Genomic DNA, 24,347 nt, shown 5'->3' on the forward strand with positions numbered 1-24,347 from the left:
TTACTCAATTCATAAGCAGGAATTGATGTTTTTATTAGAATAGAAGTCCACAAGAAACGTCTAATATCTTTAATAATCTATATCCTAACCGAAATCCCTTAACAACTAGTATTTATCCAGATCAGGGCGCAGATAAACTGCATTAACTGTAAACAAATCTTCAGATGTTTGTCTCCTGTTAGAAGACGATCCACACAATCCACTTGATAACTGGACAAATATCCAGGGAACTGAAAATTCCTCGTGATAATAAATTAGCGATAAGAAAATATGCCAAGTATTCATATTTATAATATTTTTTTTAATAAAAAACTTGCTTAAATCTATTGTGCATTGATTTACGAGTGAATAAACTATTTCTATATGAATATGCATTACTCGCTAATTTTTCGACAACATAAACAACATCCACCGGAAACATGATTTTGTTAACAAGTTGATATTCATCTACGTATGTTGAAGAACATTTTTTCCTGGAAAATATCTCCTGTTATCCCGGTATGTACAAACGATTAGTTCGCGTGCAAAAGAAGCATTACAAAAATTAATAATAGTAACGATGAAACAATAAATTCAACTCTGCTTTTACGCTTTAATAGTAGTGCCGAATACCGTTCCACAGCACGAGATATGGAACTAAAATACTGGTAATAAGGTTATTTGACATAATATATTCTATTCTTTTCCATTTTCGTTTACTCACACTCACACTTTTCACAGAATGGAATGGAAAAGCGGTTGTTTATATTACAATAGAATATAACAACAAAGAATTCTATCGTCAATGTTGGGCTTCCATTAGTTTTGAAAGAAATGAGACAGAGGCATGAATCTGTTAAGGTATATCAGCCAGCAAATAACGAACAACGAAAATTTAGTTCGCCTAAAGAAATTATTTCACCTTTATATCGTATCAAAATACATAGTTTCATTCAGGTATAACTATGACAATAAAATCTGGTGGATAACACGAAAGATGTCTTCTAAGTCTTCGCGAAGTGAGAGGTCGGGATCTGTTTAAATTCGATAATATTTCTAGAGAGAACTGACCTCGATACGCAATATATAGTTTGAGCCGTAGCCATTTCGCAGTGGGATTGTGGCAAAGTGTACTAACTCTATTGAATTTCCGAATACTTATGTATCCATGGTCTCGAAATTTTATTGTTGTGTATTCTAAATAAGTCCTGACATGTTGAAATCTATATATTTGCTTTGTTCGTATCAATATAGCAGAAGAATATCTGTACCACGCCCTGTGGAAATACTTCATTACGATATTTTTACTCTATTCTATTCTATACGCGAACAACGCAAATGTATCAATCTCAGAATCCATTCGGAAAGTTAACATATGAAATGGAAAATGATAAACACTTTTAGATACCGTATTAATTAGAAAAAAGAATGGGTATAACTCGGTTGATTATTTCCATTGTATCGAAGATTAAATCGCCAGTTTCCATTTCCCGGTAGTTTGTTGAATTCATTCCATATTGAAATATACAGTGAAAGAAATAATTTTATCCAGAATATAGCTGCAATTGCTACTCAAGTTTTGAGGTAGACGAATGGTAGTCTGTCACCAGTGTGACCAAATATTTTTCAAGTTCCATAAACAGAGATTTTAAGTTTGATGGCATCGCATTCGAAGAGGCCCCGCGGGGCTCCTTTAAAGTGCGAAGTCGAGTGCGAATGGTCACTTCGACCACGCCTAGCTACGCCACTGGGAATTATTATAGGCTAGCAAAGTTTCAATGGAAATATTCTTTGTAATTATGTTGAGTTGAGTTGAGCTGAAAATATGTACAATTGGATATGGTTTTATTGTTACACATGATAAATATATATTCTTGGAAACATTTCAAATGAAAATGTTTAGAAAAACGATATTTTATTTGCACTTCACTCGAGTCTTCTTTTCCTTGCAACCTTGAGTGACGTGGAGTAGGCACACTGGAGTCGAAAGCTCTCTACATATTGCTTACAATTCTTGCAAATGGTTCTGGTCAATCTGGTAGTTCGTGATTTGTAACGTAAACCACAGCGACGAAGCTTTGTTGGTGCTACGGTATCTTCTTCAGTCACTGGTCCAGCTTCTTCATCGGGTTCTTCCGCTGGTCTGAATCTTCTGAGACCTTCAGAAAGAGAACGTGGCATGCCTTGTGTAATTAGATTTCTTGTGAAGTTATGGGAAGGCTAATCCGTCACCCAGATTCCGAAGAAAGAGGCGACGTCGCATTTTCTCATGTCTATATCCGATTGAAACCACTTGTGCTTTGCATGTGTTTTTAAAAACGTTGTATGAAGCGCAGAGCTTATCAACAACGTCGACGCCAGACTTAGTTTTATTATATGTGACCATTTCTGGTTTCGCAGTTTGTACTGACTCCCGATCTATGGAATCGTCGTAATGCTGAAAATGTATAACAAAAATAATTATTTTTTAGTACGTAGGAAACAAGAGTTCTGAGGACGTTCACCATTGAAAATATCAAACTATATCATAGCATTGTCAGATTTGACATATTAACATCAATGTTGCCATATCTCAAAACTCAAGTAGCAACCCTCGTATTTTATTTGAGTCTGTAGTTGAAAATGTTTACGTTATCTTTCCAGTATATGAATAAAATACGGATAATGGAAGTTCATAAATTTGATTATATTCCAGTCCTTTTTATCACTATTATTTAGTTAAACGTATTTTGCAGAGCTATAAGCATGAATTAAAATGAATGATAAAAGATCTTTATTGCATTCACAGTAATTTCAAACGTTTCATGGTCACAACTGTGAAAATTTCAAATAAATTGGATGCATTTTCATTCTTTTATTGTTTCAACGGAATTATAGAGGCATGAATAGTTTTTCTACATTTCATATGGGTGATGTATCATCTACAAATCGATTTTTTTGTGTCTTGGAAAGCATCCTTATTTAAAAAGTAGAGATATTACACAGTTCAAAGCATAACTTTGGTGATTGCGAGGCTGTAAGCGCCGATAAAAAAACGGTTAGAAAAATTTTACACGAGAAATTACACATGACAAAAGTTGGTGCCAAAAAATCTGACTCCTGACCAAAAGCTCTTGCGTCAACGGGTCTGCTCAGATTTCCTTGAAAGGTCACAAAAAGATGCGTTTTGAAAGGGACCCGATTTGAGTCGATGGAAGCGGTGAAGGAAAAAACAGCAGAGCTCCTAAAGGATCAATGGAAAAACGAATGGAAAGATGCGTGGCGAGTGTAGGGCAGTATATTGAAAGGGAGCATTTGAATGTAGAATAATTTTTATGATAAAACCCTTTTTCGTTATTCAATTCAATTATTTATTTTGTGGACCTATACGGAACGGAAATTGGTTGCTAAATAAAATCAATAAACAAAATCTCCAATACACTGTTGGCAAAATGTCAATATGTTGTTGATTCGAGAATTATATCTTCTCTTTTATCTATTTTCTATTTTATGAAGCTACGTTCATGGGATTAAATATTAATTGATCAACATCCATTTTCATACACGGATTTTCACGCTAGGCTATCGAAATGCAATGGAGGAATATTTCGATAATCGATTTTTGGTATAAGACGATATGTGCACAAATTTCATCTAAATTTGCCTGTGAAAATCGATCAAAAATAAGAATCATCTTTAACATGAGAATTTTGTCTTCTGCTTCCGGTTTAACTGGACGTGTCACATTCAAAACATTTCAGATTCTGAATAATAATTTGAATCAAAACTTCTCCCGCCACATCCTCTGTACACAAAGATAATTACAATATATTTATACGTATTTATGAATGTCTAGGAATAACACAACATTTTGAAAATTTTACATTGTTTCCAATCAATCCGGAGAAATTTATATTAACAGATGCGACGTAGCTTAATTGCTACGTTGTACAATGTCGTGTCAAATAATGTTTGATCATTATCATATGTCAATTGAACAAGACAGAATTGAAAGGAATTTGGCAAACGTTCGACGCCATCACTAAAAATAGCAATGAATCGACATTATCAACATTTTTTGTTATACGAAAATATTGTTAAATGCTTGTAAGTATGAATAAAGGATTTGGAGGATATTCAAGGTCGTCTATGACACTTTGATAGTAATTTTCATACACTATTCACATTATATGTTTGAAATTTGTCGGCTGTAATCAGTTGGAACTGTTATCTAAATTTATTATAAAAAATTGCGGCTCCTTGAATTTTCCAAATGGATCTTATTTTATGCGCTTAAAAAATGTTATTGTAGATGTTTATAACTCGGGAGTAATATTGAAGTGACAACATTAGTCGTCATTACTATTTTTGGGTTGCTTCGAAACATGATTTTAATCATTAGTTACAATGTTGTCAAGACTTCGAAATAAGTTGAGGCTGCCTAAATATATTTTATTCACCATATCTTGACAAGCAATGAATACCAATGATTATTATAAAATAATAACTAACATTTATATCAAATACTTTCAAGTCAATATTACCTTACTCGAAAAAAAGATTATAGAAATATATAAAGATGTAGATTTTTTTATCATATCAACAGGTTTCTCTTCTATTGATGACAAAGATGCTTGGATTTTGTTCGAAAAACTGCATCACATAATATGTAAATCCTCAAATAGTAAGAAAACATGAAACGAAATAAATGCTTCATATCCAGCATTGTTAGCCTAATAACATGGAGAAGTGACTTCAATTATTTAGATCCGTGATTCCCAAAGTGGTCAAGGTGGACCACTAGAGGAATGTAGACGGGGGTCTAAGTTGGCTTTTCCTATTCATACAATCGATATTAGTGTTGGCCAGTGATTTATTAAACGCTATGAAATTACATTTATTTTGGTTTTTAAATGAAAAAACTCGAACAACTTTATCAAATGACAGGTCTCATTAATAGATTGAAACTGTTTTCTTTTTTGTAGTTTAAAAATCGTTCTCGGGCACCCAGCGTCCTAATATATTTTTTTATGAAACACCTTATGGTCCTCTTAACCAAAAATTATGTTTAAAATTGTTATCGAAAAGCTTTGATTTGAAAAATACTATTTATTTTGATGTTCTTCATTTAATGTTTAATAAAAATCAATTCCATTTTTTTAACAAGATGAATTTTTCAAATATCTCTGAATAACTCAAACAATACTCGCAAGAGACAAAACGTTCTGAGTAGGTTCACTATTAAAAATCACAAAATTCATGTCAGATTTGACATATTCATATCAGTGTCACCATACCTAAAAACTTCTTCATATTCTAGTTAGTTAATGTCTGTTTAATGTATATTTAAATGAATATAATTTTTCCATCGTTTTCAGAAAATGAAAGAAAGTTTTCTTTGTATCAATGTTGCATCATTTTCGTATTGGAATCTAATCTAATCTAAATCAGTTCATTAATACACATTTTTCGTAGGTATACTCTAAAACAACATTTTTGTGACAAAACTACGTAAATAATCAGGCATTTAGACTGCGCTGCATTCGCATTCCAAAACCTCATTGACTGGTTCATAAACTTTTTACCAAGCTTCAAATTATCACTTATATACTGATTTGTTTTATGGAATGCCCTCTCTATGAACGCTCATGTTCGCATATACGGACAGATAATTAACAGGATCATAAACAATTGATTATCTGGACTTGCTGCAATATTATTGGGTCAAGTAACAGGTGATTTGTTACAACTCTGGCCAGAGTAACTGTATGTGGACTTGGGTATACACGTTTGCGAGTTTAATTACCAAGGTTAATTTACATGCGGTGATTTGAATCAACTTCTGTGGTAAATTCACATATTGTATGGAGTGATACAAACTTCCTCATAAAATTGAAAATACCTGATTAGATTAGATGAGCTAGGGCGTAAGGTCCTGAAATTACCTCGCCAACACTATCTCGAACAATCAGTCTATTTTGTACTCCAGACTGTTTACCAGTAATGCAGCAACGACTTTGTAATCTGAAGCCTATGCGGCTTATATCTTCTGACTTTAAAAAACTTGAATGTAAGTACCGTAGTCTTTGTTTATGGATTGCCTCGCACTCACAAAGGAGCTGTTTCGCGGTTTCCTTTAATTCTATACAGAAGCTACAAGATGGAACTTCACCAGGCAGTGTCCAGTAAGCATTCCAGTAACTCTCCTTGGCTTTTCTTTGCTCAGTGAAAGGGCTTTTTCAGACCCGTTGATGGAATATGAAAAAAAACTTTTCCAAACATGAGGTCTTATTCCTAGTTTCTCATTTCCTCTCTTCCCCCTACGTCTTCATGACTAGGAGTTGAGGTTTTTTAGCTTCCTAATTTTGGTTGTGTTGTTGGCCACCATATAAAACCTGCATAGCTCATGATAGGTCGCATAATGGATTTGAACATCCATAAGTTGGTTGCTTTATGGTTTACTGCTTGAAGATGTTGTCTCCACGTTAGTTTCTGCTGGAAGGCTATCCAGAGATATTTCATAAGAGCTAGTTCGACTCCGTTCTATCTCAGGATTTTTGGAAAGTATTTGTTTCGCCTAATGAATGGAACAAGGGTGATTTTTGAGTGGTTTATACTCAGACTTTCAATGTCACATAAACTCTGAACAATTGTTAGGGCAGATTGCATTTGTTCTCATACGATACCATCATGCTTACCCCGCATAGGTCATCGGCTTGATCGCAGAAATCGCAGACTCTATATCCTGCGTTGGTTAGATTTATGAGTAGATGATCGATTACTAATGACTAGTGACTAATGAAAGATCCACCAAGGAACAAGCCTAGCCAAGCGAAGTCGTCTTTTGGGTAATGGGGAAAGAGCAAAGATGGGAAATTGTATCTCTTCCACACGATCCTTTAAAAGGGGTTTATATATTTTCGGAAACGACAGGATTATTAAGGGTTCAAGTAAGCAGATTGAGGCCTTGGAATCAACCAAGAAAAAGCGGTGATTAGTTGCGTGGAGTAGACAGATCGAGACCACGGAATCGGATCACTTCTTACCAATGGACGCATTACCACACTACCCCCAACTGTCTCTTGATAATGGCACCAAGGTGGGAGCCGAAACGTCGAAAACTTCTAAAATTTGAATGCGCATCAACCCATGAAACGCGTTGGAATTTTAAAAATTCTCCAAGTTTCTCCATAATTAAAGTTCACATTCTCAGTCATCTATAATATTCATAGTTGATTAACTATCTCCAAGTTTCGGTTTTACAGTAATTTTATTATTATCGAAAACAACAAACTTTGTTTACTGATACATTAATTATTCTATAATATCAACGAAAATAATATGAAGTTCCTTGTATGTTACAGCATTATTATATATTAAAAGGTATTGATGTTATGATCAATTCTGGGAGAATATGAAAGCTGTGGCAATTTGAGACAACAGGAAGGTGAATCAATTTCCAGCTGGCAATAATATGGTGGCGACGAAAAAAAAATCATCCAACAAATAGTCATATTAGACTTAATTTCTTTAGAAAATCTACGAAATCTTCGTGAGAGAAAAACTTATTTCTATTCGAATCTGCAGCACTATTTTTTACAGGGGGGTTTTCTCATTATTTGAGTTCACGAAACTACTTTTTGATATTTATGGTCTAACAGGACTTCTATTATAAGAAGGCAAGTAATTCATAAGATTTCGATAATCGATTCTCGAGCCGTAAACTCCAGGCTCCTTTCTGGAACATATGATCCTAAATAGAGTACATTTAGAAGGAGTTTTTAATCTGCCACCGGAAAAAGAATTGACGATACTAGAATGTGGATGTTTCATGTCGTAATATAAGCGTCGTTACTAAGTTTGATGATAAACTGCTTCATTTGCACCAAATTATATAAGTAGTGATCCAGTAAGCTGAAGAATTATTTGTAGCTCTTACTAGATATTAAGACCTCCATGAGAAATAAGAAAATCAACTCATCAACCTGTTAATTCTACTCCTAGAAACGACAAAGTTCTAATTGCTTCTTCGTTTGATATGAACCCTTCGACCCATTTCTCCAGCAACTGTGTTTTCCAGGTATATTTTGGTTTCGTACTTCATATTTGAATTAGATTAAAACAATTTTTGAATCATCTTCTTCCAGTTGAAGGTTGAAAACGGACTTTGTTTTTTTTAACATCAATATTCACTCCAATGTGACAACCACAGCATTTGCTATAATTTATTACTATTTATCATAGTACTTTTTGATTAATAATAGGGTGAGCCACTTCCCAGAGCACTTTTCTTACTATTTATTTCAATTTATTGGTTATATTTCTGATAGTAAATAGAAACAGAATATTTTTATTGATCAAATACGGAAATGCAAAAACTTTATATCTTCTAAGATTCAGCTTTGTTATTTAAAATGACAGAAAATCGACCAAGATGACGCTCTTTAACCCCAACTTTCTGGAAAGATATACATGATTTATTCTCATACGTTGTCCAATAGTTTGTGATAACTTTTGTCCACATCACAATTCATTCAAGTGATAAATATCTGAAATAAATAGAGAATGTCAGATATATATTTATTTATTTATCAATTTTAACAAAGTTTGTTATAAATGACAATAGTTTTCGCAATGTCACATTGCATGAAATTAACAATAAAATAAGAACGAAATTGTATACGAATACGACTTCGATCTCCAGATAGTTGAACTTCAATTCATGTCATTATGTATCACAAAAAAATAAAACATAAGTCAGACATCACAGTTCTTATAAAATAGATTTGAAGATCTTCAATTCAATAACGGTGCTGTTCTTATCTTCAGTTCTTGAGCTTCTGAACGAGAGGGATGTGATAGATGATTATAACGAGGCACGGGTCTATCATTTTTGTTATTTAGCAGTTTTGTTTGTTGTGCACGCAGTATTTTTACCCCAATTCGCTAGATAGCAGCAATAGCAGATGTGACGATTGATAAACAAGTACTTCTCTGATATATCTGAGGCCATAACTTGGTAATTAGTATATTTTTCAATGTATTGTAGTATTTGATTGACTAAACACTATTTATGCGCATGCAATAAACTCGTTAAAACTTGTTGTTTCAGTTTTAATTCATACAAACGGCAGTAAAAACCTCATAAAATAAAAAAAAACATAAATTTGACTATATCTCAAAATCCACGAAGACATGTATGGTTAAAAACACTTTAAATGAGTTCCTTTGTCACCTCCTTAAATCCTCCTAAGATCCGTACATTGATAAAGTCCAATTGATTATACCAGAAAACAATTACCAGAATCTTCTTCTGAATATATTAACATGATTAAATCGTCATGTAGAATCGAGTCAGTGGATCGGCAAATACGAGCAAACTTTTCCAGTAACTTTCGGTTTCTGGGACCATAAATCAGGCAAATATAACATTACTGTTAAGCCACCACCGGCGAAATTGCGGCTGAGGGATTAAACTTCTAAATCGCTACGGTGTATATCGCATATCAGGTAACATTTCGAAATTATCTTATAACGTGCAAGCAGTGCGAGTATGCTTTTTGATTTATGTCGAAAAGGTTGTTACCTCGAATAAATTTTAATAGATTTTTTTCTAGAATTATAGTTGATTTTTTACCACCGCTACATCAACCCGTATTTTTATAACCGAATGATCGTCTCCAGGGACATTTTCGTCACGCAGTGTTGATGTGTTCAAATACTTTTTAATGGTGGAATATCACTATTCACATATTGAATCTATTTCTTCCGAATTGAAGATATTGAGAAATATTTCGACACACTAATATTTACTAACAAGAGTCGTGCGATATGTAGAGGATAGATAAACCTTCCATTCCACTAAGATTTTGCTCCAGACTCAATTGGTATCCACTATTACCAACATCATCGATATCTGTCCATAGTAATCACGCGACAGTTCATTGGGATTCTATTTCTTTTCAATTACTATGTTAAGAGCCTTCTACTTTTATAAATAATATTATAAAGATCCTAATTTGATCTAACTAAATTCCAATGAAACTGAAAAAAAAAAAACTGAACTTTCGAATGTTTTGACGTTTCCGTCTAGTATTTTTATTTCATTTTATTTATTTCTATTATCATTATCCTTGCTGCCTCGTGAACCGGTTCTCCAACCAAATGGCCGACGATAGAGAATAATGCAGCCGCAGCAGTGCACACACGCCCCCTTCTAAATTCAAACACAATATTTTCAAAAAACCAAACAAAAAATGGATAAACTCACTCTAAAAAAAACCCAGACCGAGAAGAACCGTTTTTGCTTACAAGCTTCGATTTCGTTTTCTTCTGGCCAAAAATTTCCCTTCATAAATAGTTAGGCAAACACAACCCAACGCAACCAACACAATCCCAGCCTTGCAGAGGAGCTACTCCTATATCAGGGCCTTGAACTTGGACTAGAACCAACGAATCTCTCTCTCCCTCTCTCTGAATGAGACCATCTAGAAAATAATTCAAAAAGATAAAATAACAATTAATGGCTAAACACTTTGAGACACCATAATTTTAATTAAAATTGATCATCAACAAACGAAATGAAAAAAGAGTCTCAACATATTAAGTAATATAATGAAATGTGTGGAGTAATGAATAAATTTTCAAGTAATATTTGGTATTGAAATCGATTTTGCTGATTGCAATAAATATTGTTTTAGTATTGCTCTATTTTCAGTTTCCATCATATATTTCTGTGAAAATTGGATTTGTGACGAGGTTTTTTTGTTTTATTTTCCATAAGCTATACTTGATGGATTGGAATTCATAAACATTGACTGCTAACCATTGAAAAAATACAATATTTTGATGTCGCTCATTGGGATTTTCAATAACTCGAGAATTTACTGTTTTTATTCGGGAAATGTGCGAAGATTAAATCCTCGTACTGAGTACATCTGTATGTTTTGCCATCATGTGACTGAACAAAGTACATTGAACTATTTATGACTTTTTTATGAGATTCTGCGGAAGAGCGAATGTTAACGAATTCTCTTTTTTGTTATTGTGACCATAATGACAACAAAGTAACGCCAATTGCAAAATATTGTGTCCAAAACAATTATGCGTCATGAAGTAATCAACCTTCAAGTCATTCGTTTGTACTACGGATTCTCATGACAAAATATCAATTGCAGATTATGAAAACTCATATAAAAACCCTTACCGACAAATTTTTTTGAACTACCATAGGCGTAGATACCTCATTTTATAAATTTATCATTCTCATAAATACTTTTATAAATATGTATATCTTATGCGAGAAAGTTTTCGTTAAAAGGCAATCGAATCATTATAAATTCGACGGCATTCTACGCCGTTATTTAGACAAATGCACTTAATTATTTTCCTCTTGGAACTTACCTTATTAACTTGCTACAACTGAATATTAAATTATAAAACGTAAATAGACGAGTAAAATGTACCTGCCTGTGAAGGAGTTTGGTTTAAACAGGGTACCAGACGTAAACTGAGCCCTTTTTGTACCTCATTCGTTTTTATCTCTGGAAAACGAAATTTCAAAGCAAATACCATAAAGAAAAATAAATTTTTTGCAAATAAAACAAAAAAAAACGCATCATTGATGCAAAAAAGTGGAAAAAATTGTAAGACATTGATGCAGTATTTAAATTTTTGTTTTCTAACCTTATATACTAATATCTCAAAACAAAACTTGAGATTTCAATAAAATGCGCTCCAAATTTAAAAGGCCTGTTAGTGAAAATCTCGATGTCATATTTTCAGACAGTCAAATAGCCACCGAGACACCCATAACTCAATCTTTTGGACTCGTTTGTATTGGAAAAATCGGAGTATTTAGGACCAATCCAGCAACTATTGAGGAGATGAAAGCCCTAATAAGGAATTAGTGTTTATTAATTTCTCCTTAATCCCTAACAACTGTTGAAAATGATTTTCGATTGGACAATATTTGTTTATTGCCATTGTACATTTTGGCTTGAATAGTTCTTTGCTGACAACACCGATCCTTGTGTATTGACAAATTGACTTTATCATACTTGTATTGTAGAGAATCTCTTCATATGAACTGAAACATTCGTTGAAAAAATTGACTTATAGCCATTTTAGTAGAATGTTTACAATATAATTAGATAACTTATTGAAGCAAATAGTCATTGTGTAATCGATTTATATATAAGTTATTATATAAACATTGTTAGTTGTTTAGTAAATGATAGTTATGCGTTTATCATTCAAACATTAACAATGTGTCACGTTTTGAATACAAGCGGATATAATTCATATTTCATTCATTAAAGGAACAAGTCAGTTAATCTGATCGTAATATTCACAGAGCACAATTTAATTAGCAATAAATTAACCTTTGTAAGGCGAGAAGCTCTATTAAAGCGCGGAAGATTATAATGTATGTGCATTTTATGACAAATAAATGTTTGTTAAAAATAAAACTGCGGGACGTTCTAAATGGTATGCAAATTCGTAGTGATTGAGACAATATATAAATAAAGTTGATGGTAGTAAAATATTTTGTAAACATACATACAGGAAATATGCAAAATACCTCGAAATTATGAAATATAACATTATCGGTGTTGTGCCATTAATTTAAATATGAAAGAGAGAGAAATGCTTGTAAAAACCAATAAACAAACGTAAAAGATATAAATAAAATCAAATTACCAGTACGCAGCATGCACGGAATTAAATATTATTATTAAAATAGTTTGAAAAGTAAATAAAATAATTGAAATGGTTAGAATGTGAAAGTGCTAAAATTTTCATGGTTTCATTTGAGGAATGCTTGCAACCGTTTTTAACTTAGTCATTTATCAGATGTTACGAAACAAATAAATAATAAAAATTGGGTATTTAATCCAATGCAATGTGATATAGAGCTCGTTACCAGATATTTCGTTCCGATTTACTATCTAGATACCAACAAAAATGTCTGGGAGCTGTAAGTTGCAAATAGTAAAGTAAACAGTAACAGAGACGGATTTCCAAAATAAAATTTGGTATTTCTGTCATAATAAAAAAAATATGGAAATGAATAATTCTTTATTACACACAAAAATATTTATTTAGGGATATTCAGTAATTACTTTGTCTTCATTTAGTTTAATATTTTCCTTTCAGTTGAAATATTAATCTGATGCCACATGTGCTCACTCAGTCAGTGGATTTTTAGATGAACCGGGATCTGGATGGAGGACCACATTCTGTCCATAGTTATAATCGATTTGGTTTCAATTGGCGAGTGATTGTGCATTTTTTCTGCATTGTAAAATATTGAGCCCTCAATATATTAGAATTGAAATTATAATTTTGCTATAAGTTGATACAGAAAAGTGAATGTTCAAATTGGTATAATTATTGCCAGTTACTGATTTCTACTAACGAAATAGAGAAACATTTCTAAAATATAATGTACATTTATATCAAAATTAAGCGTTGTATGACAGTCAATTTTTTTGTAACATCAACTCTAATAGTTTCAAAGATTATGAAGTACTTACGTATCTTTTGTATAGTGATGTAACGACAAAAGACAAAGGACTAAATCCTCCTTGCAGGATTCAAATTTTTTCAAAGATTAGGTATTATATTTTCCTTTGAATCAAACTTCACTTGTATACATTATAAATTGTTTGTATACAATTCATCGCTAATTTTTGTGTACATAGCCTTTGTTTTCAAATGATCAAACACTAAGAATGAATCAAAATGCTAACCTCATCTAGGTAAATTCATAACTTTAATACAACTTAGTTGGTAATGTTGGTAGACCATGATCTGTACAAAGGCATTATTGGATCTCTGTTGATTCAACTGATATTTAACTTCAAACAACACTGGAATAATAATTCAAAATTATAATTTCCACAATAGAAAGCCTCGAAGTATTTATATTGCGTTTGACATTTCAGAATTCGCTGGAAAAGCGTACAAATTCACATGTTTAGGGTGAAATCTCAATAAAATCCAATATCGATATACGAATAAAAGTATAAATTCGCAATATTGGAAATTATAGAGGTATGCAATAAGTGATAATGTTATAGAGCTCGCAGCAAAATCCTGCCGATTAAACAACAGAATAAAATGTTTTTGGAATATTAGTACTTTCCATTGACAGTAAGGAAATGTTCCTTTGTCTGCTCTGCCTTTATTTCATCTAAGAATAGATATCCTCTACGATACATTTTCCGAACCATAAGTTCCACCTTGAATTTACATTCAAAATTTAGTTTTGAGGGCTCAAAAAAATATAAATAAGTTCTTAATTAGATCCAGCTCTGATATTTTGGCATAAACTTTATCTTCGATTATTTAAATGTGTATTTTTTCACCAACCACCCAACAGCATAAAATTGAAACTAAATTGGAGTCTTAATATTTATATACAGAGTGGGTTTTATGTATGGAACGTCCCAATTATATCGGAAACAGCTTGTACAGATACCGTCGATATTATACATTGTTGTCATATCTTTCCTTTTTCCGGAAAAATGATGAACTTTGTTATGTCAAATGGATCACGCTATATATTTTGTGTTTTTAGAAATCCTTAAGGAATACTCATTATTTTTCATGTAATATTCTCTATACTTAAATGCCTGAAGCTGCAATAAATATTGTTCTTTTAATTTGAATATTCTTTGATAATTTATTTGCTAATACAAATCTCTTAAAAAGGTCTAGTGTCAGTAAATTGAGGTAAAAAAATGTCATGTCATGGCTCAGAAAACCTGAAGACAAAATGTCCGTTAATTTCAGTTCAGTAACAAACCATGCGACTGATGAATTCTTTTTATCTCTGTGGTAATTCTATTTTATCATTACTGAATATTGGCAGGTTTTGTTTTATAAACGATGTTTTCTAAGTATCGCCACATGATCTATGAGATTCATGTCCGGGGATCGTGGAGGCCATTCGATAAAACTACACCTTCCAATCCAGCTTCTTGATTACCTCACCACAAACGAATAGTGAGGTTGTTGTAGTCAAATATCGTCATTTGGAATATTGTTATTGTCTGAAAATTTCTAATGATGAGGTTTTTTCACAAGTGTGGATCGTCTTCTACCAGGACACAACATCTGAAGATTTGATTTCAGTTGATGCAGTTTTTTGCGTCCTGAATTTGATGAATCTTTTACTGAACCAGTTTCGTTGAACTTTTTCAATTTATTGGAGCCATTTAGGTATTTTTTAACAAAATTAGAGTTTGGGCTTACGACAAAATTGAAGTAGGAAAATTCGTTTTCTGAAAACTTTGAATTGGAAAAGTGGTTTCTGAAAAAATTAGTTTTGGGAAATTCGTTTTTGGAGAAAATTTGAGTTGGAAAAAGTCGTTTTTGAGAAGGTTTGAGTCGAAGAAATCGTGTTCTGGCAGAATTAAAATTGAGAAAGTCATATCTCTGCGAAATTTGAACCGGAAAAGGAGATTTTGAAAAAGTTGGAATGTGAAAATGGTTTTTTGACAAAATTAGAGTTTAGGTAGTCGCTTACGAGAAAATTGGAGTAGGAAAATTCGTTTTCTGAATTGGAAAAGTGGTATTTGAAAAAATTAGTTATGGCAAATTCGTTTTTGGAGAAAATTTGAGTTGGAAAAAGTCGTTTTTGAGAAGGTTTGAGTCGAAGAAATCGTGTTCTGGCAGAATTAAAATTGAGAAAGTCATATCTCTGCGAAATTTGAACCGGAAAAGGAGATTTTGAAAAAGTTGGAATGTGAAAATGGTTTTTTGACAAAATTAGAGTTTGGGTAGTCGCTTACGAGAAAATTGGAGTAGGAAAATTCGTTTTCTGAATTGGAAAAGTGGTATTTGAAAAAATTAGTTATGGCAAATTCGTTTTTGGAGAAAATTTGAGCTGGAAAAAGTCGTTTTTGAGAAAGTTTGAGTCGAAGAAATCGTGTTCTGACAGAATTAGAGTTGAGAAAGTCATTTCTTCGTGAAATTTGAGCCGGAAAAGGAGATTTTGAAAAAGTTGGAATGTGAAAGTGGTTTTTTGACAAAATTAGAGTTTGGGTAGTCGCTTACGACAAAATTGAAGTAGGAAAATTCGTTTTCCAAAAACAGAAAACAAAAACTGAATTGGAAAAGTGGTTTTCGAAAAAATTAGAGTTGGGAAATTCGTTTTTGGAGAAAATTAGAGTTGGAAAAGTTGTTTTTGAGAAAGTTTGAGTCGGAAAAGTAGATTTTTGAGAAGGAATTAGTATTTCTTAAGAATTCCGAAAATTGAAATAACAAAGTTCATTATTTCTCCGGAAAAAGGAAAGATCTGACAACAATGTAGATACCACAATAATACCGGCCGTATCACAAGACTCTTGCACACAAAAACTTTGTCAGATAATTGAGGAGTTCCATACATAAAACTCACTCTATTTCTCGACTTATTCTACTAGTAACCTACATCAAACCTGCTTTCAATTTCACTTTTTTCAATAATTTAATAATAAATTGCACTATCAAATCCACATAGACCGTTGGTTCCCTTGAATGTATAAGTCTAGTGGAAAAATGTATACAATTTTTTGTTGGGACTTTAAATTGTGCAGTATTATGTGTACTTTAAATATATTCCGCATCATCCTCTAACATAATGTTTTTATACTCTTCAAATCAAAAATTCAATTTAACTCGATTGAATCAAATTTTTCATTATTTATTTTACTTACTATGAGATATCAAATATTTATAATTTCACAACCGAGTAAATATTCAATCATAATACCATTTTGCTTATTAAAACATTCTATGTTCCACACAAAAGAGTCACGAGGACGCTTGAGAACTCTGAAAATATACTCGAACCCCCGGAAACAATTATCTCAGAAATATCTCAAGTTCTATCTCATTAAAACTGGTGAAATGGAGGCAGTAATTAACGTATGAAATAAAATGCGATCCCAATTAATTAGTGTCGTTTAACTTTCGCTATTTCATTTTGTTGAAAAAAAAAAAATGCGATAAGAATTGAAAGAACTTGAAGATAAAACCTTGCGCAGTTTGTCATGTAAAATGACAATTAATCTGCCGGGGATTCAAACGTGATATATATATAAAGCATGAGAGGGAGATAAATTTTCCTTTATTGGACTGAATTTGACAGGAACGTGATTTTGTTCCAAATATAGTGGAAATTTTATTTCGCCGAATATTAATGATGATAGCAATATTCTACAGAGTAAGTTTCATGTATGGAAAGCCTCAATTATCTCGGAAACGACTTGTACGATCTTTATAAATTTTTGAGCGTAAAGGTCTTGTGATACGGCCGGTTTTATGGTGATATCTTCATTGTTGTCAGATCTCTTATTTTTCCAGAAAAATGATATACTACATATTTCAACTTTTCAGTACTCGCAACGATTTTTTGGGATAGAACAATCGCACACCTTTCAGAGAACCGGGATTTTTTGTGTTTTTTTTTTAACATAATTATATAATGTTACATTATTTGATTGATTTGTGATAATATTTTGTTTCAATATGAATTAACATCATAATTATATTACAATGATTGAAACGTCACTATTTTTTGCATACACCCATGTAAATACAAAAAACCTTTGGAAAAAATTAAAATTGTGTATTATTCAATATTAAAACTAATACAAAAGAAAGAAAATAAATATAAGAAACTATAACAAAACCGTTTAGTAACATGAATTACACAATGCTGTAACATGTTCTAAACACAAATATTTTGCACATATTTAGTAGTAATATTCAGTTTTCCTATTTTTCCGCCGATCACATACAACACAGCGACCTTGAACTCCGGGAATTCGGGTTGATACTTCTGTAAAAATTGTTTGAATCAGATATAACAAAAATATATGTATCATACCCTGGGAAAATAATGGGATTCTTGCATACGCTTATATACAATTATTGTCTTCAGTTCGGCTTAGGTCGAAATCGGTCTAAATGCTGTTCTCTTTGGAATTGCGACCCATGACAGTTATCGATAACGACGAATAGTCCAGGAAAGCAGGTTTTTTAAGAGAGTATTATAAAATATTTATTAAGGTATATAACCAAGATATCAATTTCCTCTTCTCCGAATAATGTTTCGTTATTTGAACTTGTTATTTTGGAATCAAATAAGCTTCATGATCTTTTATTCTAAGAACGTTCAAATTAATACATAATTGAGATTTTATAGATTGTATGAAGTCGTAAAATATTATGTGTAAATAACAAAAACGTCAAATGAGAAGTACTTATTGAAAGAGAAATCAAATTAAAGAAAAATAATTCTCATTTCAATGCCTCACACACGAAAGACTTTTGGGAATGAGTACCACAAGAAATTTTTTTTTTTGGGCGATTTCTGCGACACAAAAATGTTATTCCTGCCTCTGGATCTGCATTCGAATGTTGTTCAAAACGATTTCGCAGCTTTTTACCAAGTATTGACTACATTCCCAGTATTATGTACGTAGGAATTGCATAATATATTTTCTGATCTTTGCGCAACTAATGGTTTTACAAAGACCAAGTCCTAGTTCTTGTAAGTAGATTAGCCTCCGATTTGTTTCGTTGCTATTCCAAGTTGGTATGCTTTCAATAAACAATGTGCAGGCATTCTTGTTAGTCTTTTTGTAGAGTGCTTTCTGACCATCTGGTCCACCGTATCGACTCCTCCCTTAGTTTAGTTATAAAATAAATTCACGTCGCTATTATTTTTCAACTCAGCATTGACTTTTGCGTCGGAATGTTGAGTAGATGAAAAAATAAGCGCCTTTTTTGGTTTTTCGCGTTGGATGTATGACACTAATGTAACCTGATGCAGGATCAGTAAACGCAAAAACATTTGAATGTACTTTTGAGTTTAATTAAAAAAGTACGACATTGTACTACAATACAGTTTATGTTTACGTGGTAGAAACTGTGTCGACCTAGAAACACAAAAAATATTTCAAAGTGTTCTTAAGTGTCAAACCAAAGGAATTCTCTCTCATATTGATGTTTCCGGTTTACGATCTAATCTAATCTAAAATTAGTACATTATTTAAACTTATATTAGAATATCAGGACAATATTTGAATTCAATCTTGGTTTAACTCATATATTGTAAGCCCATCGCAATTCGGGATCTTTCCGTTCTCTTTGTTCTCTAGAAACTTATATCGGTATGGAAAAGGAACTTTCCTTCCTGTAGAAGACCTGATTAAATACGCCGATAACATTTGGAGAATATATCACTTCGTCTTTTGAATTCACAGGACTGAGACGACTGGGATAAATGCGTTGAATTCTCAACACATCTCTCAATTTAATACCTATTGACATTTTGCAGGAAAAGATGTAGAAAAGGCGATTCTCGCTCTATCTACGTTATATAACACACCAATAAGTTTACTTTGAAAACATGTTTCCATACTAATTTTTATAAGAATGGAAAGAGACAACATTGATTGCGGTTTTTTCTACAAATTGATTTTACTTGTGTAACTGCGACGTATCTTGTAAAGTGGTGATACTTGAAATATGGCAACACTGATGTGAAACCTGGTGTTATACAAGTTGGCAAATACTTGAAATATTCATCTTGGTCAATAAATAATGGAAAATCGCTAACATTTCTGATGATTTTCTATGATTTTCGATGAAGATTAGACCAACAGCACAGTGCCGGTAAAATCGATTCGATTTTCTACACCCCCCCTTGGACATATTGTAATCGGCAATGATTTCTAGCTTTCCGGTATCTTTATGTTTCTCAGGAACATGAGAAAGCAGTGGAATGTTTTCTTTGAATCCGTATAATTTACTACCGACTTCTTTCTTTCGTGATTCGTGATTTAGGGTTTGAATAACTACAACACCTCCCTTATTCACCAGATTTGGCTCCGTCCGACTATCATATCTTTCCTCAACTGAAAAAAAAAGTTTAAAAGGTCGTAAGTGTAATAAAGAGTAATAAAATATTTTGACATTGAAATTTTGTTTGTTTCTAGAGTAGGCTAAGAATTTTTCGATATATCCTCGTATATCCAATTAATGTCTCATCGAATTAACAAGATAAAATCTTCGAAACTCAATCAAATTCATGAGACTATTTTAAAAAACATAAAACAACTTTTTAGAAAACAAAAATGAGTTGGTTAATGAAATTAGTTTCACTAGAATATCTTGGTCATCAAAGTAAGTGTCTTACACTTTTCCTTATTGTGTTTTTAGTATTTTTTTTTTAAATTAATACTCCGATTCATCTTGGTACCGAACTATTTTCCCTTTGTGCTTATCTTCTTCCGAAATTACACTTAACTTCCCCAAATTTGCTATAATCTTTTCCAAATAGGTCAATTCAGTTATCTTCTTGATCCCAACATACCCTATCTCACGTTGTGGTTATATTGCTTCTGTACTTTATCACTGTAGTTGAGTTTGAATAGCCATCATCAGCAGATATAATCGAAACTATTATTCACATACACTCTTTATTAACGCGAAGCCACCATTTCCAAAGCTAGGAACATATTCCGATTATCCCTTTTTTGGAAATTGTTAAAATCTACTTTTTTAATGATAAACGAAACATTTAATAAATAATTCTAAATATACATAATTCATGATATTTATATGATTAATTTTAATCTTGTCGGAAGTACGATAATAGCAGTTTCCTTCTTATAGGTGCGTATTGCACATTAGTTTGTTGAAAATTGATTCGTTTTATTCAACGAATTTCTCAAGTTACCAAGTAGATAACATAGTTACTTGTTGTTTAGAAAAATTCTTAATTGATTTCGAGTATTCTTGAGCTTTCAAACAGAACAAATTAGTATTGTCCCTGAGAGTAGCGAGAAGTTTGAGTTCTCTCATTTTGTTCGGACTTTATTTTAATTAAAAATGTCGTTCTCGTTTCGTGGTTGTTGATATCTTTCGAGTGCAATATACTGTGTTGATTGAAGTGAATGATTTCGGAAAATGTGGATATTGCAGATAGTTAATAGGTAATGTATAAATTTCAATACGAATCATTTTTTTAACCTTTTGAAGTGTTCAAGCCAATTGTCATATCGCATTTGTAAACTTGAACCATTCAATTATTTATTTCAAAAATATATCAATTTTCTAACATTATTTCACAGTACAAGGTAAAACTGAGGATTAAATCGTGAATTGAACTACCGTTTAAACCAATAATAAAAGAATGTTTTCTGTTTTAAAGATCACAGTCGAACCATCATTTTTTGGCGATAGTCAAGCACATACATATAATCCAGCTTCTTCGAAAGACAACAAATCGCTTGTTTTGGTTTTATATTTTAATTCTTTAAAAAAAAGCTTATGGAACTTTGCTGAAGATGAGGTGGTGCTTCTGATTAAGCTTTTCAAAGAATACAAAGAGTCGAATCTAAAAAAAGATGCAGTGACTTGGAAGGATACAGATTTGAAAATGAATTTCGAAAAATTCACAACTGAAAACCAAAATTTTTATGAAACTGGTAAAGGATTATCATAAACCTCTCTTATTACCGCGACAGATGAAGAGATCGTAAAGATCATCGGAGACAATGACCGATTTGAAGTAGTTGTTACATGTGACTCAATGAGGCAATGCTGAGAATTTCCTCATCACCAACATCGAGTTCATCAAATAAAGAGTCCAATCTTCATTGATTTTAATAAAACTAAAACCGTTACTCAAAGTAATACAATGCTTGTATTCTACTTCAGTTCAGTTTAACTATCATCATAGTTCTTCCCTTAAAGGAACTTGAGACAGTGATGCAGTTTCCTGTCTTAATCTTGTGAATGTTTCCTTGGATCTCCTTCATTGTTATAAGCTCTGTAAATTCTATCTCCAACCCTTAATTTGGCTAATTCTAAAGTTTGAAAAATTTTGGTTCATTTTTGGATGAGATATGCAATTTCTATCTTGTAGGATACATTGCCAAATAAGCTGGCTTAAGTTTGAAGGCGGAAGTAATGACCGGTCCGTAATTGTCTCATCCTTTGACACTTCTGGAGCTTGTGATGCAACCTCTGCCTCAAAACGATCTTCAACGTATACATCTAAAAATTTGCTTGTTGCCTGAAGTAATACATCTTCACTCTCAAAATTTTCTTCATTTTCTTCCTCATCTCCAGAGTCCGCCTTTGGCTTAGGAAGTAATGAAAGAATATAACCAGCTCTTGAAGTAAAATTTTTACTCTGAATAAGAAAAAAAATGAAGTTCAGAAGACAAAAATGCTAACAAAATCCTAAATAAAATTAAAACCGAAATAATAAAACTAAATAAATTTTCAATTTAGTTGAATAAATTTTTAAATTATACTCCATTGTTTGGAATGAATATGATTTTTGAAAAAATAACACGTAAATTTACTATAGTTATTGAAGTAATGATTTTTTTCTCCTAAATCATAATTTTCAAAGCATTAGCCGAATTGGCAATGTATCCTATAGGATACAGATGGTAAAACGTAATTTTCTAGGTCAATATCAATTGAATTGATTCAGTTTTTGTTCAAAACAGATGTTTATATGCCAATACAGGTGAATCATAATTTTAAAAAGCTCAATTCAGATGATAAATAATAGTAAATTGGTGTAAGGATGATAGCTTGTTCCTTAGTAGGGTATTTATGGGTGGCTGGTATGTTGGGATAGGTTTTTTGTGATGGATTTATCATTCCATCGTCTAAAATTTAATCTGTCATCTTCATATGCTTTAGAGAATTTTCTAAGACCGACTCTGTCCCTGGTTAATTTACGGCAATCAGGACATGTTCTGAAAAATCTCTCGCAACGAAACCAGATCGAAAGAGATTGTGATTTTTCGTTATCACTGGTTGATTACTGCCACTTAGGGTTAAAACACACACTAGATTATTGGTTTTCAATTTCGATAAAAGCTGTTTATTCTAATAAATTAAAGACAGACAGACAGACAGAATCAAACGTGGTATTATCAACCAAATTCAGAACAACAGTTACATTGTGCATCTTCGGTTATTAATAAAATCCGAAAAAATATATCCATGCATCTGTAAAAAATGTGTAACTTTCGTTAGTAGTTAATTTGATTCTTCTAACGAAACTTTCGGCAGTTCTTGTTCAATAATCTCCTACTCGCTTAACGCCAAGCGTAGAAGGTAATTAGGAAACTTGTGCGAGGGAATGGAACAAAAAAATTAGCGAGGAATAAGAAATCTGACACTTTTCAAGTTCTTTCTCTTCATTAATGGAATAAAACTTGTTTAAAAACCTGTCAAGTTACTTTCCAACTTATGTAATAACATTCTGTGGAATTACAAACCACTGTTGATTTATTTATTTCATAAATATTTCATTTATTTGTTCTTCTCTAACCGAATCGAATTCAAAACGGAAAAACATTTTCTAATTTATAAAAATTCAGCTGAAACATTGATTAACTGTACGGTATTTTTAAAAAACAAGGTACACAATGTTAAGAAATGATCGTGCAAGAAAAATTGATGGAATCACGGAGCAAATAAGAAAATATAATAGACATTATCACTCTATCGAAAATTTGGTTTAACACATTTATGTTAGAAACTATTATGGGGCGGAGCTTTCAAATTGAATCAGTATATAACCATACCCATTCCCATTGTTGACCCGTAATAATTAAACGTGGTTCTACATATCGTGAAGTAAGACTTGATAAATTTAGTAGGAGGTTTCCTGATTTTTTTTAAACTGCAAATTGCTCATCGTATTTCCAATCTTTATCAAGTTTTATCTGCAGTTATTTCCAACATTTTTCCCTATCCAGTCTGTGATATCATTACTGTTAATGTCGTTACTGATTTTTAAGTATACAACATACCCAATTTCTAACTTATTAACAACTTGAAACTTTTTGATATACATACCTACTATATCTGCTAGCTCGCGCACTTTCAATCCACGATCATCCAGTACCGCTTTGTGGATCTTCTTCTCTGGAGTTTAAACTCTGTAAAATGTGAATTTTTATTTTTTATGGTTACATATTTGCTACGGTTGAATCGCTGATAAACTATTAACCTATTGGCCACCTATTCTTAACCTTTAATATTATTCGGTTAAATGTACAAGTTAATTCTCTCTACCGAGACCGACAAAAGACATGTTATTGGCCGCTATAGAGAAGGATACGATGTGTGATTTGTCTTTGATAGCATAAACTTTATTTCAGTAATTATGGCTTCTAAGAAATGGCAAGTCTCTAGTTTATACAAAACTTGTTGCAAAAATCTTGGTTAGTAATTATTTTCATATAGAAAATTCTCATCTTATTGGGAATGATCAATGAGCTGCGAGGTGAATGCTGGAATGCTCTACACAATCCTATAGTTTGATCATTTTTGAAGGTATGCCATTTCAATCC

The 24,347-nt window shown here is 32.2% G+C and overlaps 1 protein-coding gene across 2 annotated transcripts in view; it reads left to right on the forward strand.

The window, feature by feature from the left end:
• The window catches only part of LOC130443441 (octopamine receptor beta-2R), a 158,330-nt gene that overhangs the window by 91,788 nt on the left and 42,195 nt on the right, over positions 1 to 24,347 (forward strand). The window contains exon 1 of one of the 2 annotated variants that reach the window (XM_056778064.1): positions 17,261 to 20,954. The exons of the other annotated variant lie outside the window; for it this stretch is intronic. The gene's annotated coding sequence lies outside the window, so the exon portion shown is untranslated. Of the gene's footprint in view, positions 1 to 17,260; positions 20,955 to 24,347 lie in introns of those variants that run through there. 2 annotated transcript variants of the gene reach the window in all.

This window comes from Diorhabda sublineata, chromosome 4 (assembly GCF_026230105.1).
Source record: "Diorhabda sublineata isolate icDioSubl1.1 chromosome 4, icDioSubl1.1, whole genome shotgun sequence".
NCBI lineage: Eukaryota > Metazoa > Arthropoda > Insecta > Coleoptera > Chrysomelidae > Diorhabda > Diorhabda sublineata.